Source organism: Macrotis lagotis, chromosome 8 (genome assembly GCF_037893015.1).
Source record: "Macrotis lagotis isolate mMagLag1 chromosome 8, bilby.v1.9.chrom.fasta, whole genome shotgun sequence".
NCBI lineage: Eukaryota > Metazoa > Chordata > Mammalia > Peramelemorphia > Peramelidae > Macrotis > Macrotis lagotis.
The window spans coordinates 80,592,892-80,609,497 of record NC_133665.1 but is presented as its reverse complement, the minus strand read 5'-3'; the positions used below and the strand labels follow the sequence as shown (position 1 = coordinate 80,609,497).

The 16,606-nt window shown below is 33.8% G+C and overlaps 1 protein-coding gene across 6 annotated transcripts in view; it reads left to right on the top strand.

The window, feature by feature from the left end:
* The window catches only part of NFIB (nuclear factor I B), a 270,748-nt gene that overhangs the window by 73,923 nt on the left and 180,219 nt on the right, over positions 1–16,606 (top strand). The gene's annotated exons all lie outside the window — the stretch shown is intronic.

Below are 16,606 nucleotides of genomic sequence, written 5' to 3'. Positions count from 1 at the left end.
CTAGGACATCAACCTACTAGGAGGTAAAGACAAAGAACGTGGACACTAAACAGAGTAGGCCCTCAATAAATGTGATAAGTGAAAGAATAAAAATGTGCTTCAATGCTAGATCATGGAATAACCTAATACACTATGTGGAACTAACATGAGGCAGCAATTTAACACATCTGACTCTAGCCCCAAAACTATTAAATGTCAATTTATTACTGAGTCCTTTGACCTCATTTGCCTAAAAAATACAGTTGGTTTCTAAGGGCATTCTTAACAGGTCTTTAACTTCAGGAGATGCTGCAGATTCAGAAATGCCCTTTGGAATTGTAATGTGAGGGAAAGAAACCATGAATTGAGAAATGGAGATAGCATTCTGAACTTGATATAAAAGCAAGTTTTAATGATGTGGTTTAACTGGCTTCATACACTCAGAATCCTGATACATTACCACTTGCCAATGTTACTTTCTTGTGATCCTTGCAGTCCCCAAAGCTAGAAAGTTTGTGTCTTCTTTGGATGGAGTAAATTGAGAGTAGATGAACTGAGGCTTTAGAGGGATTGCCAAATGAGATGGTGATGATGACTGAAGAGACTTGGAGTTAGGGAGTGCTTTCTGGCAGAAGGACAGCACAGACTGTATCATGCTTCTGACCTGGTGCTTTGGACACACTGCCAAGTGTGTGTAATGAGATAATGCTGTTACTATCCTTTGCTTTTAACTTTATTTTTGCATACAGTAAATTGCCCTTGTTTTATAAACTGTGTTGCATACTTTTTTTTTGGTACTTCCACAAGGAAATGAAACTGTTGACTTTCTTGATAAAGTTTGAAGTAGTTTCATATTGGTTCCCTTTTATACTCCAAGTTAAAAACCGAATAATAATAAGATCCCTTTCACACCATCTATAATGGGATGCACATTTAGAAGGCAATTTAAATTCTTTTGGCTCCATTACCATATGGTTTAAAATGGAAGCATTATGTATCTTGAAATAGGAAAGAATAGGTAAGAAATTACCTCATTGAGGTACATGAAAGTATGTCGAAGAGAATATTATGATCTTTATCATAAAAAGAGACCTATCATGTATATGAGTGTTTATATAGCAACCTTTTCAGGAACCTTTCACAAGTTTAGGTGTTAATCTTCTTAAAGAAATACTATTAATGGCATACATACAAATGGTCCCTAAAGGATATACAAAACCCTTCATGTACCCAATTTGTGCATACAAAAACAATGGAATATTGCCAAAATGTTATTTGAGATATTGGCAGAATAGTATAATTACCTTTGTTTTTAGGTGTCATTTAGAGTTGAACAACAGAACTATCTTTTAGTGGATTGCTGCAGTAATATTTTATTACATTCACATACTGTGGCTTTTTCAGCCATTTCCTCAATATTATATATTTCTATCATGATTTTACTTGTTTTATTTTTGGTAATTTTAATATGATTCCCACCAATAAATTTTATTAGTATGTTTTCCTTTGCTCCAAAAGTGATGTTACTGATTCTCACTCTTTCCTTTTCCCTTCTTTCCTCCTTTCCTCTTGCTGACTCTCTGCTATCCTGCTGGGTGACATCCTATACTCATAATATAACAGATCTCTTTGGGCAAATGATAGAGAATTATTTTTTCTCTTTGTAAGAAAACACTCAGAGTTACTTAAGGTTTGCATTAGTGAGTGTTTTTATGTTGCCAAATGCTTTGATAAAAGAAAAGTTGCCTGGTTTTGTCATTATTCATCTTTTGATAGAATGTAATATAATGCAATATAACTTGATCTTCTTAGTATGTTGCTGTGAAGAACTGGTCATCACCAGAGAGCCAACTTTGGGGTTCAAATGGATAGATAGCATGTCCTGTCCAGAGCTTGGGTTCTATTTGCATAGCCCTTGAGAACCAAGGATCACCTCTATATCAGTGTAGGATTTGGAGGAAGACTGTAATGCTAGATTCTAAACTATAATAACTTTTAAATAACTTAAGTTCTATTTTAGGATAGGTGATGCTGTAGTAGAGGCATGAGAACCTTTTGCCAGCTTTTTTCTAGGGAGGATACATAATCTATGAAGAGCTAGAGATTAGAAAGGAAGGAAGGAGGAAGTGAAAGAGGAGAGAGAGAGAGAGAGAGAGAGAGAGAGAAGTAGAGTAGTTGAGAAAGAGTGAAAGAGACTGAGCAGAGGGAAGGGAGAGAAGGAAAGAGAGAGAGAAAGAATTAAAGAAGGGGAGAGTGAAGAGAGGTAGGGAGGGAGGGGGAGAGAGAGGTGGGGGGGGGGAAGAGAGAGATTTCTTGTTTAAAAAACAAACTCCTATTTGTAACTTGAAGTTAGTGGTCTGTGAAACTGTTTTACTGTTTATCTGTACTTTCTGTATGTGTGCCACAAGAGACGTGAAGAACAGATAGTCAGTTCCAAAGATTCTGAGTTCCAAAGCACTGACTCATGAGTCTACAATGGAATACTAGGATACAGCTATTTCCTACCTTTGTTTGGAAATGAACTGATTGGACCTGGCGGATGTAAGCCCTCAGCTGCAGAGCTTCACAGGAGGAAATGCTTTTGGTCTTTATTGGGTACTGAATACTGTTTAGTAACATATTTGTATTTGACGTGGATCAACCACTATATAAAATGCTTCATGGGATACATGAACCCTTTCAGTCCCCGTGCGCATATGCACATCTTTCTGTACCTACCTAGTTGTGAACATGTATCTACACAGGCTATTTTTCATGCTCTCCTACCCCTCCCCCCTTCCCCTTTTCATACTTAGTCTTTGGAGGCTAACCTTTAAGTCAGCTTATTAATGCTTGCTTGTTCATAGAATCTCAGATTAGAAAGGACATAAAGATCCTCTCATTCCAACTTCTCATTTTACAAGAGAGGTTGGCTGAGTAACAGAAAAGTTAAGGGAATTCTCTATGGTTGTATAGATAGAAAGCACCAGAGCTAGAATGTGAACCTTTTTTCTCTGGCTCTAAGATCAGTACTCTTTTCCCTATATCTCACTAATTTGTGATTTCAGTGCTTTCTCTGCATCTTCTCATGTACCCTTGGTTAGACCATTTGGTCTTTTTGTTTCAGGTTTCTTATCTATTAAGTGGGATATAATTTTATATGTACCACAAATTACATTGCTAATAACTAGCACAGTTTCATTTTTAGATACTTGAAAAATAAGTTCCTAAATGGGAATAATCACATTATTCAGTACATTTCTCTATAATGATATAAATCATGAATGGCATAAATAATTGTCATAGAAAAATTAAGAGATTTCTTGTGCAGAGCACTATGTTGGCACTGAGGGTATTACAAAGTCTGGATAAGGCACGATCCTCACCTTTCTATAGCTAGAGTCTCATAGGGTGTTGATACATACACAGATAACTATAATAATATATAATTTAATAGTCCATCATGGTAATAGCATTAAGTGAAGAACAAGGAATGGTGATGTCTAAGGGAAAAGACTGTTACTATTTCAAGGCATGGAGAACTTTTATGATAGAAATCATTTGACCTGAGTTTCAAAGGAGAGGAGGAGCTTAGCAGGCAAAGCAGAGGAAGATTATTCTAAGTAATAGGTAGCAAAAAAGGGCACAGATATGAATGGCATCAGAGGAAGTTTGGTTTGTCTGTGGTGGAGAGTTCATGAAGGGGATAAAATAGTAGGGTGGGTCCTCTATTAAAGACATTAAACCAGAGAGAGTAATAGCTCATTTTAACATAGTACTTCATTGTTCATAAAGTGTTTTCCTCACAATAACCATCTAAGATAGTGCAAATACTATTTTCTTTACTTAATAGATGAGGAAACTGAGGCTTAGGGAAAAGGACTTGCCCAAGGTTATACTGCTAATGCATAGTATGCATAGGTCTTCTGACTCCTAAGTTCAATACTTTTTTTACTCCATCCTGTGGTTTCAGAAATGATGAAAGATATTTGTATTGACTGGGAGGCAATTTCATTGTACATATTCAGATTCTAGCTAACATATCAACTAATAGTGTCTAGCTGTTTCTTAGAGACACATGTTTTTTTAAAAGTTCTTGATTATAGTATTATCTACATGTCATTTGGAAATAGGTGGAGGATTGTCAAAGATTGAAAAGGGTAATTGTGAGCAAAATAGCAAAACAAGATGATTAGAAAAGAAAGATACCCCCCCCCAATGAAAATTTGAAACTTCTGTAATTATTTCAATTTGTGCTTGTCAGTTCTTAGGTCTGTTTCTCTTCACACAAGTAATCTTTCCAGACTCTTAATAAATACTGCTTTTACCTTTTATTTCTTAATGATGGAAACAATTATTCTTATGTTTATACAGTTCATAATTTTGCAGTTTAGTCTGTGTGGGTTAGTGGCCCTACTGTTCGACTCAGAGGCAAATCTGTGCTAGTAGGGTACCATATGCACAAGTATTTTTAAAAATAGTGTTCTGTTGGCATTTGCCACTGGTGCTAGGGGAAGAAGAGGAGGGGAAAAATATGAGTATAATTCTGGAAAACCTCCAGAAAGGGGTTAGGGAATAACTTAGGGACAAATGCTCTTGCTTGGAACATAACACCAAAAAGTTTGTGTGTGTGTGTGTGTGTGTGTGTGTGTGTGTGTGTGTGTGTTTTAAAGAAGCCAAAATTAAACACAGTAGATTTTACTGTTTGCTAATCAGCATGTGTTTACTTTCTCTTCCAAAACTGAAGTTGCCAACCAATACATTTCCTACCCAGCGCTATGAATCTGTCCAAATAAACATGGGAAGTAGTAAAACAATGACACCACATGAAAATATATCCTCATTCATTAAATAGATTCCAAGATACTTTTTTGTGGAATTTAACTGCAACAGTGAATGTGTCACATGGTCTATTTGGCCTATGAAGGAAGCTACCGACTTCTTTCCCCTTGTTGGCCCCAAATGAATCAATATTTTAAAATGGCAACACAACAGTACTGTTGATCCAGAGTGATGAAAATTGATTTTTTTTTGTATCAACCTCTCCATCCATGTTCCCAGTGGACTATTGCATTTTGGGTACTGCTTAGCTTTATGTTAATTAGAAGAGTAAGCAGCTTGTAGAATTCAAATAATCAATTTTAATTGCTGTCTCAATCACTAAAGGTTACCAACAGCATTCCTCAAATTGAATTTTAGGAGTGCTTCCTCTGGAGATTGCAAACACAAGGGCAAAGAATAGTTATGAAGAGAAGCTTATATTTAACAAATCGCCAATGTCAGAAGAATGATAGCTAACATTACAGGGACTCTGTAGTTCATGAGGATGCCAGTGTATTTGAAAATTTTGTGTCTACTATTCATAATTTTACTAGAGTTAAAAATTGGTCTTTTGATTCCCACAGCCTCCTTTTTCTGTATAGATCCTCTGTCCCTTCTCCATTGCAATGGCACTATGACTTTCCAACAAGTACTTAGTGCCTTCCTAGATTGTACTTAGAGCCCTTACATTATCAAACCTGCTCTTTGGAAAGGAAATGTCAAGTATTTATAGCTCAGAGGTGACTCTGTTACTCTGTTACTTCTGAGAATGTTTTACTTTAAGTCTGTCTAATTATAGAATGAAATACTTTGATCCCTACTAAGGGAATTTTAAGAATCATGAGACCTTGTGGGAAAGGATACTGGTGGAGATAGGGGTGGAGCAACAGAAGTCCTTTCTGTCATTTTTGAAAGAACATTTGGGATAGGTATGTAATCAAACAATCAACAAAACTGCAGCAAATATTAACTTTGAAATATTGTATGTAAACACTTTACAAATTTAAAGGTATAAATATTAATAATAATAGATATTATTATTAGCCACCTACTCTATTTATGTGGTTGACTGACTATCTTAAATTGCAGAGTAACTCAACTTCATGCCACTGAGTTGTCAAATTGGAGACAAAAGAGAATAGGTAACATTGACTGGAGTCATTACTATCCTGTACTTGAAATCCAGAAACCTCTGAGAGTGAATGTGTCAACTATTCTGTCAACAGCATAAGGCATCAGTTTAGAAGTCAAGAATAATTTTTCTGAATAAACCACTAATAGTTTATTAGGTTGTGTCAGGCAGATGACATTACCCACTCATAATAAAAAAGAATCTTTTAAAAAAACCTCTTCATTTTGTTAGGAGTTTTTTAAAGATTCTTTTTTATTATGAGTTTTAAAGATCAACAGATATGAACATTTTAAAATTCAAAGAGCAAAAATGACAACTATTTATGAAAATAGATTTAAAATTCATTGGAACTTCTGGCCTACATTTTGAATAGCTATATTAAATTTAATACAGTAGGGAAAAAATATCCTGCTTGTTTATGCCCCCTCTGAACTTCTGCTTTCTTTTATTCATTTTAAATATTAGTGATACTCTTTTTTTTGTGTTGCTATCCTTCCCCTCCTGTTCTGCTCCTCCCTTAGAAATCTTCTCATGTAACAAGTGTAGTCAAGCAAAATACATCAACAAATCATTCATGCCTGAAATTGTATGTTTCATTCTATATCTCTATGCCAAGAAGTACGAAGCATCCTCCCTTTCTACTGAAGTCATAATTACTCACGGAATTGTTCAGAGTTCTAAAATTTTTCAAAGTTGCTTTTCTTTATATTATGATCAAAATTCTTCTCTTGATTGTGTCTAAAATACAGTAGTTATTTAATGATTGCTTATTGATTATATGATAGAATTTTTTGGAGGGACACATACAGAATAGGTTGGGACTTACCTGCCATCACCTAGTGATGTGTCAGAAGTGGGACCTGAATCCATTTTTTTCCTAATTCTAAAATTGATCCTCTATCCATTACACCATCATGCTACCCATAATCTTTATCTTTTATACTCTGACAGAATATATTAAATGATTATAAAATGGTAAAGTATCTTATTCCTAGTTACATATATTATATATATTATATATATATATGTATGCTCTCTATTATTAATTCCTTAACACATGATGTGCAAATGGAGATTGGAACTGCAAGTATAGTTTCATTGATGTAGAGATAAAAAGCTGTCTTCATGGGTAGGACAATTTGGATTTAAGTCTCATCCCTGAACACATACTTGCTATATGACCCTGGTTAAGACACTTTTCTTAGACTTTTGCCTATAGACCAAGTCTTCACATCTCTTGGGGATTATTCTTTGATTTTTGCCACTCCCTTCAAATAATTTATCACTATTATGCCTATTCTCATTCTCCTGGATCACTTTTTAGTGTTAAGATTCCTTTTTAACTCCCCTGCTTTTCAATTTGGAATGTACATTTTGATATGAATGAGACAAAGTGTGCTCCTTAGCAGTCCTGACATAATCTTATCAGGAAGGGTTTTCTTTTTAATCCTGAATTTGACATTGGCAGTCCATTGAATTTGTTCTTATACATGACACAAAAAAGTTAGCAATCAGACACTGGGATAGGGAAGAACAAGAATATTGATGTGTCACTGACCTTTTCTGGATATCAGTTTCTTAAGCTGTAGGAACCAATTATAGCAGTAACCCAGCATGGTGAATAGCAAACTAGCCTCAGAATTAGAAATGGATGAAAGATAAAGCATTTATTAAGTAGTCTAGTGAAGAGAATAATGGATTAGAAGTCAGGAATATCTAAATTTGAATTCTGCCTCAGACATTTATTAGCTAGAACTCCCTAGGCAAGTCACAATTTCTATGGACCTCAGTTTCTTCACATTAAATGAAGGGATCGACCTCAACATCAGATTCCCTTTCCATTCTAAATGTATACAGCAGACTTTGTGGTAAATACCAGTGATATAAATATAAAAAACTCAGATGATCCCTGCCTTCAAGAAGTTTCCATTCTAACAGGGGAAAAGATACATAAAGGGGAGCTGAAAGGATAGAGCATGGTTGGAAATGATCACTCTTTGACTGGTGAGATACCTGACTGGTCAAACAGGATCATTTTGAAAGTCCATCTATCAGATCTCAGAGTGATTCCAGAGGGGCAAAGTCCAAGATTCTGGAGGGATAGGATTGAGAAGGATGAAGTTGAGGAAAATGAAATGCTTGAAGCATACTACCTATGTATGATTGCACAAATCATTTAATATTTCAATGTCCCCAGGCAACTATTTAGGATTTTAAATTGCTGAACAGTTGATTAGCTACATTGTTGGAGGGCATTTTTTTTTTTGCAAGGCAATGGGGTTAAGTAATTTGCCCAAGGACACACAGCTAGGTAATTATTAAGTATCTGAGACTAGATTTGAACTCAGATCCTTCTGACTCCAGGGCAGGTGCTCCATTCACTGTACCACCTAGCTGCCCCTATGGATAGCATTTCCTTAGCGGAAGTTCCTTTCACCAAAATTATAGGTTCAGAACCTCCCCCCCCCCCAACAAAAATCACTAGGGCAGCTAAAACGTGAGTTCAAATGTGGCTCAGACTTTCTCCTTCTTTTCTTTCTTCTCCTTCCCCTCTTTTTTCTCCTCCTCCTTCTTCCTTCTCCACTTTCTTTTCCTTTTTCCATTTTCCTTTTACTTCTTTTCTTATCTATTATGAAAGAAATGATAATTAGTAGGAACTTTATATTTGAAAGGCCCTATACAAATGATGATTTTAGATATATTAAGGCCTTTTATGGAAAAAATTTTTGATGATATAGCTAACATTCTCTTTACAGTCCTCTATCTTCAAATCTTAAGAAAAATTTCAAATTGAACTGGAATATTATAGCTCAGGATATTAGGCTACTTAAATCTTTGCATGTGTGTGCATGTATGTAATGCACTGCTTTGGTTCAGAATAATATTTTTAAGTGCATAAAATAATATATAGAAGGATTACAATGGAAGTCAATATATTGAAATAGATAAAATAAAAAACAATTCATGAAATAAGAACCTCTAATGGTTTCCCAAACTTCAGTGCTGTTTCTTTTTAAAAAACCATTCTTTGAAAATTTTGAAGATCATCTTCTGGTCATTCATATTTATTTATTATAGATATTTTTTCTTTTCAAGTAAATATGAAAAATGATAAGGATCATATTCATTTTAATTTGGATGTCAACTACATTAAATATTAATGCATTTAAATTATTTATGCATTATCTAATGATATGTTGCCCATATTTGTGGTTATTCTCTTAATTCACATGACAGAACCTTTGATAACAAAACTCTTTTGATTGACTGTGTTTCTTTAGCTAGTTTAGGAAACACCACAAATGGGGCTTCCTGTTCTTTGACTCAGTTTTCTTGCAAAGGTAATTACTTTTGACTATATCCTGCCAGAGCACATATTCTATGTCCTGGAAGAAGGCAAAAAGCAGAGGTAGAATGTCCTCTTGACCTTGTCTCATGGTGCTTGTCATTTGTTAGGCAAGAATTGGCAACCTTGAACTTCACTTAAAGGAATGTTGCAATTGTGCTGTGTTGCATTATCACTTCATGATGAAATGGTTATTGAAGGTCAAAAATAGAGGCAGAATTAAAAGAAATACTTCTATCCAATAGTGCTTACTCTGTGTTCATGGTTCAGTCATGACATTAATTGCCTTGTAAAAATGTGGAATTTAAAATTTAATTTTGAAAACATCATAGATGAAAGGATTACTATTTTAAGTCAAATTTACTTCATGTTATAGCATGTGCATTTTTAAAGATGGTGATTTTTGATGTTTGGTTCTCAATACTTTTCAACCAAAACAAACAACCAAAAAAGAACAGGAAGGGGTTTCTAAATCTCTTATTTTTGCTTTTCCAATATTTAGTCTTTGTGTTAGTTTTATTTTCTTTTGAAATTTCTCCAACTTATTGTAAAATTTTAGCATGTGTTTCAGTGTAGAAACTTTAATGCTAGTAATTGAATGTTTTTTTCAGTGTGATGACAAATAATTTAGAAAATAATTTATATAAGTATCACTATATCCTGTTTAATGAGAAGAATGGCAAGCACAGAGTTAAGCAAGTGACTGGTTTATGTTAACTGAACATTCAATGTTGCAGGAACTCTAATCCCTAAGCAGATGCTTTACTAGGGTCTCCTTATTGTCCAGAAGTGGTTCTTGTATGAGAAAATGCAGCCATGCAGAAATGGTACAAACACTATTAACTTGCCCACCACTGCTTACTCATTTTCCCCTCTTTGTACCCAGGAACTTATTTCATTCTTACCTAGGCATGGGGTCATTTTCCTATACTTTTAAATTCACAGAAAAATTCAGTAAATGTGATGCTGTAAAAGGCTTTATTGATAATAGATTATGATTTACTTTTCAATATTCTAACTTTTTTGTTGTTGCTAAAGAAGACTTTGTTTCTTTCACAAAGACTTTCAGCCATATTGTGGCATTTCAGAACCTTTAAGTTGTGTAATACTATATTTTGTGAAGAAGGGGAAAAAATGAGATTCTTTTTTTTCTTGCTTTTGTTAACCCATTCTTGTTTTAGGCTCCAACAAAAAGGGTTTTTGTTAACTGGAGCTTAAGATCCGCCAGCTTGCAAAGTATTCTGTTTTATGCAAGGGGGATTAAGTTGGCATCTTAGGCAGTTCTCTTGTGTGAACCATTCACGTGTCCTGTCATAAGGTGTATAATTACTGCACTTCACCATCAGCAATCATTCTTCAGTTAAAACCTGTTTTAAACCTCTCATTAATATAAATCATACCAGGAAGGTAGAAAATACACCTTCAAAAAGAACGAAGTGTTAGGGAGTTAATCTGTTCTTTTCATAATAGACGTAGAGTAAATAATTTTCACTTAGGGCTTTTCTTTCCATGCAATCAAAATAGTTTGTGATAAAAGATCTGGTACCAGGGATTGCAGAAACACATAGTGTTTTATTCAAGCTGGATTGGCCTTCCTGTTCTGTGCCAGTTCCATTTTCTCTCTGTCACCCTTGAACATTGAAATGTGTAATCCCCCATTCTTTTAAAGTCAACCTCACTGACAAGAGCAACAATAAAAAAATTGCAGGAGCAAACCAAAATTATTTTTAGGATTTTCTTTTAATAAACTACCCTGTCATGCTCAGATAGCAATCTGAAGTTTTTTAATGAATTTCAAAGAGAATGATTTCCATTTTTAGTGAATAATTTCATTTGGAGGTAAATTTATTAAATATTGAATTACTGATTGTAACATATGAGGAGAAACAGCATAGCATGGGAATAGAGAACTGGCCTCAGAACATGGGTTTAAATTCTACCTCTGACTCATATTGTCTGTGTGGCTTTGGGCAGGTCACTTATTGTCTTCAGACCACTCTTTAAGACCTTAAATCACAGAGCAAGTGCAGACTTGTTAGGGTAAAGGTAATTCCTAATCAGGATCTTCCTTCTAGTCTAAAGAAAAAAATGTATTAAAAAACAGTATTCAACTTAGGAACACTTTACTTAGAAATAAGTACCACATGCAGTAATCATCATACTATCATTGCCATTTCTATTACCATAAGCAATAGTGTGAAAAAATTGTTAGTTTTTAGAGTGTGGATTCAGAAGTGGTGGAAGGGAAGAATAGTCAGTAAACATTTCTTAAGCACTTGCTATATGTCAGACAGTATATTGAGTTCTATGGGTTTAAAAAGCCCCCAAAAGACAGTCCCTCCCCTTAATGTGTTCACAATCTAAAGAGCAAGCTATAAAAACAGGAAAATTTTAGGACAATTTATCTGAGAAATATGTTTCTGATCAGATTTTTGCTGGCAATGAGGTGATTTCCATAAACCAAAATATCATTTACTACACATTCTAAATTTTTCCTTTCATTTTTTAAAAAGATAGCCTGATGTATGTTGATGAACACCTTTTAAAAATCATACTGATAAACATAGGATACCTGAGTACCAGACTACTCACATAGTTCTCTAAATTATTTCACTCTGTCAATAAACACTGTTAAACACCTACTATGTTTATTAAGTGGCAGGAGACAGAACTGATGTTGGAGTCGGAGGACTGAAGTTCAAATCCAGGCTCAGACACTTGACACTAGCAGTGTGACCTTGGATAAGTCATTTAACCTGATTGTCTCACATCCAGGGTCATCTCCAGTTATCCTGATTCATATCTGGCCTCTAGACCCAGATGGCTTCAGAGGAGAAAATGAGGCACAGCATCATCAATGCATGTGCTTATCATGGCATCACCTTCCCTGATGTCATGCTCTTCTTTGAGAATGAAGGACAAATATCATATGCCAACAGAAATGTACTATGTACTAGGAATAAAAAACAATAGGGGGTGGTAAAAAGCAGGTCTTGTCCTCAAGGTACTCATAATTAGATTGCTTTCTTCCTAGTACTGAATTGAGTCACCTGAGAGATTGGGATTTTTGTTTGGCGAGAAAAGGTTGAAGAGAAAGGCTTCTAAAATTAAACTACCTGTTTAGGAAATTAACTTAGTAGAAGCCAGCAAAAGGAGAAGGCCTTTGTCTTCTATCGTCTTCTTCTTCCTCTTTTTTTCCCTTTTCTTTCCTGTTCTTAAAGACCAGAACTTGGACTAGTACTATCAGTACTACTACCTAAATTTTGGGTTAAATAGACTGGGAATTTTGTCTGCTAGCCTAGTTATCATTTGTTCCTGGGGACAGATACTTTTTGAGTATACAACAATTGACTTATGAACCAACTTTAAAAACGTAACTTAGTTTTAAATGCATGAGGACTTCATGCATTCAAATAAAATAAATGCTATTTAGTTTAATGGATGCTCTAGGACTGAGGTGTCAAACATGCAACCCTTGGGCTACATGCAGCCCACAACCCTCCAGAGTGCTCTCAAACCAGATTAAAATGTAGTTCCTATCAGATTTGAATGTGCTCATGTATTAATAGGAAAAATTTATAAACATGTGGTTTTCTATGTCAATATGTGGTCCACAGAGATCCTTATGTATGATTTAATAACCCCTGCTTCTATTGGAGTTTGACACCATTACTCTAGAACACCTTTTCACAGTACATGAGGAGTTAAAATACGTATTAGGGGCAGAACATCTTTCAGTTTACCTCTATTGGTTATATTCTCCCCCAAAATAAAACTTAGTAAGAAAGCTAAATATAGAATGAACTTGCTTAATGAGATTTTATAAAATATAATCAAGAATAGGAAACAACTGCTTCTTTAGTCATCATCTGCTCAATTATTAACTGAGAACTGAGCCCCAAGTCCCCCTTTTTTTTAGTGGAATGGCAAAGGCTACAGTAGCAGACTAGAGATTTTCTCTGGAATGTTGCCAAAACAAAGAATGTTTTAAAAACATGCACTAATTTCCAAGCAATGTGAATTTTTATATAATTAATGTATCCCAAAGAAATGAAATGAACATTTTAATTTGTAATTTTTCCTTCTTTGATTATTAACATTGTGTGTATAGGGTAGTGGAATATAGGTTTCTGCATATAGTTTCCAATGGAACTTAGATAGCTTAGATGTGGGAATTATTATTGATAATTGTAAGGCTCATTTCTGGCTGTGGCCTGATGCCTTTGATATGTGTTTTTCATTTAGTATCATTCAGTTTTTTAGTCCTTCTTTAGCAATGTAGAACATTACCCTTTCATATTCACTTGTAGAGAAGCATGTATTATAATTTTATGGGTCTTGAATGTTGTACATTTCTGATTTTTATCTATTCCAAGAAGAGAGAATGTGTGAGAAAAAGCTTGATGTTGTGGAAATAATAAAGGACTTGAAATTAGGAGACTCAATTCTGGTCTTTATTGAGTGGCTACAAAATGACTTCTCTGAATCTCGAGGGTCCTAATCAATAAAATAGTCATTGGATTAGGTGACTTTACAGACTAAAAGGGTGTCAGAGTTGTAGGTTAGAGAACTAGTTCTTCAAGGTGAGGAAACTTGAGACTCAGGTTAGGGCACTTATCTGGAATCACGTGAGTAATATAAATGACAGAATCAAGATCTGACTCCTAGTCTTCCAACTCCAAATCTAGTGCTACATCTCCAAAATCTTTTTCAAATTTCAAAAACAAAGCAACTCCCCTCCCCTCCAAAAAAACAAAAATAAAAATGCCCAAAGAACTAGAGATAGAAATGAACTTATGATTTTACCAGATGAAGAAGCACCCTGAAACGATGATGATCATCACCTCTCTGGAACTGATCATCTTAGGGAATTGTCCATAACTTTGAGAAGCAAAGTAATTTTTCCAGTGTCACAGTCAGTAAATCTTAGGGGTAGGGCTGTGAACTCAGATCTTCATGTCTCTAAGGCCTACTCTATAACCACGATACTCCCCCCGCCAAAACAAAAGCTGTCTCAATATTATTTAAAAAAATTTCAATAGCACAGAGACTGGATATAATATAGAGGGTAGATATATATATAAAATGGATAAGAAAATAGCTTAGGATAGTGAGAAGAATTACACCAATAAATGACAATGCTCTGAAGGGGCAGAAGGTGAAGTAGATAAAACTGATATTTCCAGGTGAAAGCAAAAGAAACTGGGATTTTAAAGAAAGATCCATTTAAAAATTTTAATCTTATTTTTATTGAAATTTTTTGCTTCTATATTACCTTCCCTTTCTTATCCATGGAGACATCTCTGTTACAAAAGAAGGCAAGTCAGCAAAACTAGCCAATTCATCAAATGTGTCTGATAGTGACATGTAACATTCCACAAGTATGTTCCTGAAGGAAAGTGCATTTTTTCAGTCTTCAGTGTTTGGTTTTATCATGATAATTACAAGGTGTTTAGTTTCACTTTTTTCCTCTTCTTTTAAATTGTTGTTGCTATTTTTTCATAGAATTCCTGGTTGTATTCATAGAAGTCTTTTCATATATCTCTAAATTCTTTTAATTTTTTGGTGATATAGTAAAATTACATGACATTGATAAATCAGTTTGTTTAGCCATTCCCCAATCAGCAAATATCTACCTTGTTCCAATTCTTTACTTCTATAAAGTGTTACCACGAATATTTTGGTGTATATGGTACATTATTATTTTTATTTTAAACTTTGATATCCATAGCATAATTATCTAGAGTAGGATCTTTGGATGAAAAGATATGGCATTTTGAGTAGTCCCTCCCACCCCCACCTTTTAAGTATATTTCCAAATTACCATGTGGAACAGGAAAAAAATATTGTTAAGGTACTGTGTAAACTGCAGATCAACTTACATAAATGTGGTTTGAAATGAAAAATATCACAATCAAATAATGATTTATCACTTCTTTGTATGACAGGATAACTTTGGTTTTATAAGTGTATTACAATAAACCATATATTTTATCTAGCCATTATTTCCCCTTCCATAATAGGCTCAATATTTAGCACCATGCATTTACTGTGTGAAAAAGAATTTGTCCATGATGTGGACTTTTGTCAGTCCTCATAATGAAAGTTATAATAAATTTCAGGACTAAGATAAGTGATTCAAGAATAATCATATATTAAATAAAATCCTACTAGAAAACCAGTATGATTTAGGCATACTACAAAACTAATGAGCTAGGCATCCAGATTAAAAAAAAAGCACTGCTTACAAATAGCTTTTAAAAATAGTAGCCTATTTTTTTAGGTGTAGAAGTATATTTTCTTTTTGGTTATTCTAAATTGAGAAACCAGTTGAGAGTTTAAATATCAGAAAGGCTTATTTTTTTCATAGCCTATGAATAAATACAAAGAAACAAAAACTGAGTCCAATGGCTTAAATATCGTGTTTTGACATTACCAAAATAGTCTAATTTAATCTAAAAATAAATTTCATATTGTAGTTAAAATGATTAGAAATTCTCAAATTATGTATTATTATTTAAAATAATTATATGGTTTTTAAAGACAAACATACAGAGCATATACGTTTATTATTTTTAATAAAATTAAAATTTAAATATACTTTTGGTAATAGTAGTAATTTGGTTTTAGTAATATTGACTGTCTCTATAATATCATGGCAAAAATTTTCCCAAATATCCTTGAATAACCTATTAAATTGAGGTTATCTCTCTGAGACTTCTCAAATATTTCAGTTAAAAATGCCAAATCATAAATCACTTTTTTGCTTATCTACAAACAAAATTAATTTGAAAAATAAATAAAAACTTGAAATACATCATTAATAACTTCTAAAAATTAAATCTGTACTTCTGATTTTTTATTTTATATCATATTTATTAAACTAACATTTTTTTGGGGAAAAATTCAAATGAAACTCTCTAACTATTGATTTAAATTCTCCTTGACCAGTTATTTAAATAATTATTTTACTTAATCTGACTTAAATTTACCTCAGAAGAAAGAAAATCTATTTTGCGAGAATGAAAAATGATTGTCTGAGATAAACATAATGTACTGAATCCATTAAGAATAATCCAAACACTGGCACATATCTTGAAATATTTTGGTCTGCATTTTTGGGCTATTTTCATGGCAGCTTTCCAATAATATCTGAAATGCATCCTGTAATGATAGTGGGAAGGAGGCCTGCCTTTTAGTACAATTCCTGCTCATTACCTCTGGAAAACTTATTACTTTTCTTTTTATCAGTTTTTAATATTGTAAGTAATGATGGTCTTTTCATGTTGTTTTTCATAAAGCAGAGTTTCCTCATAAATCTAAAACCATTAAACCACAAATACCCCAGA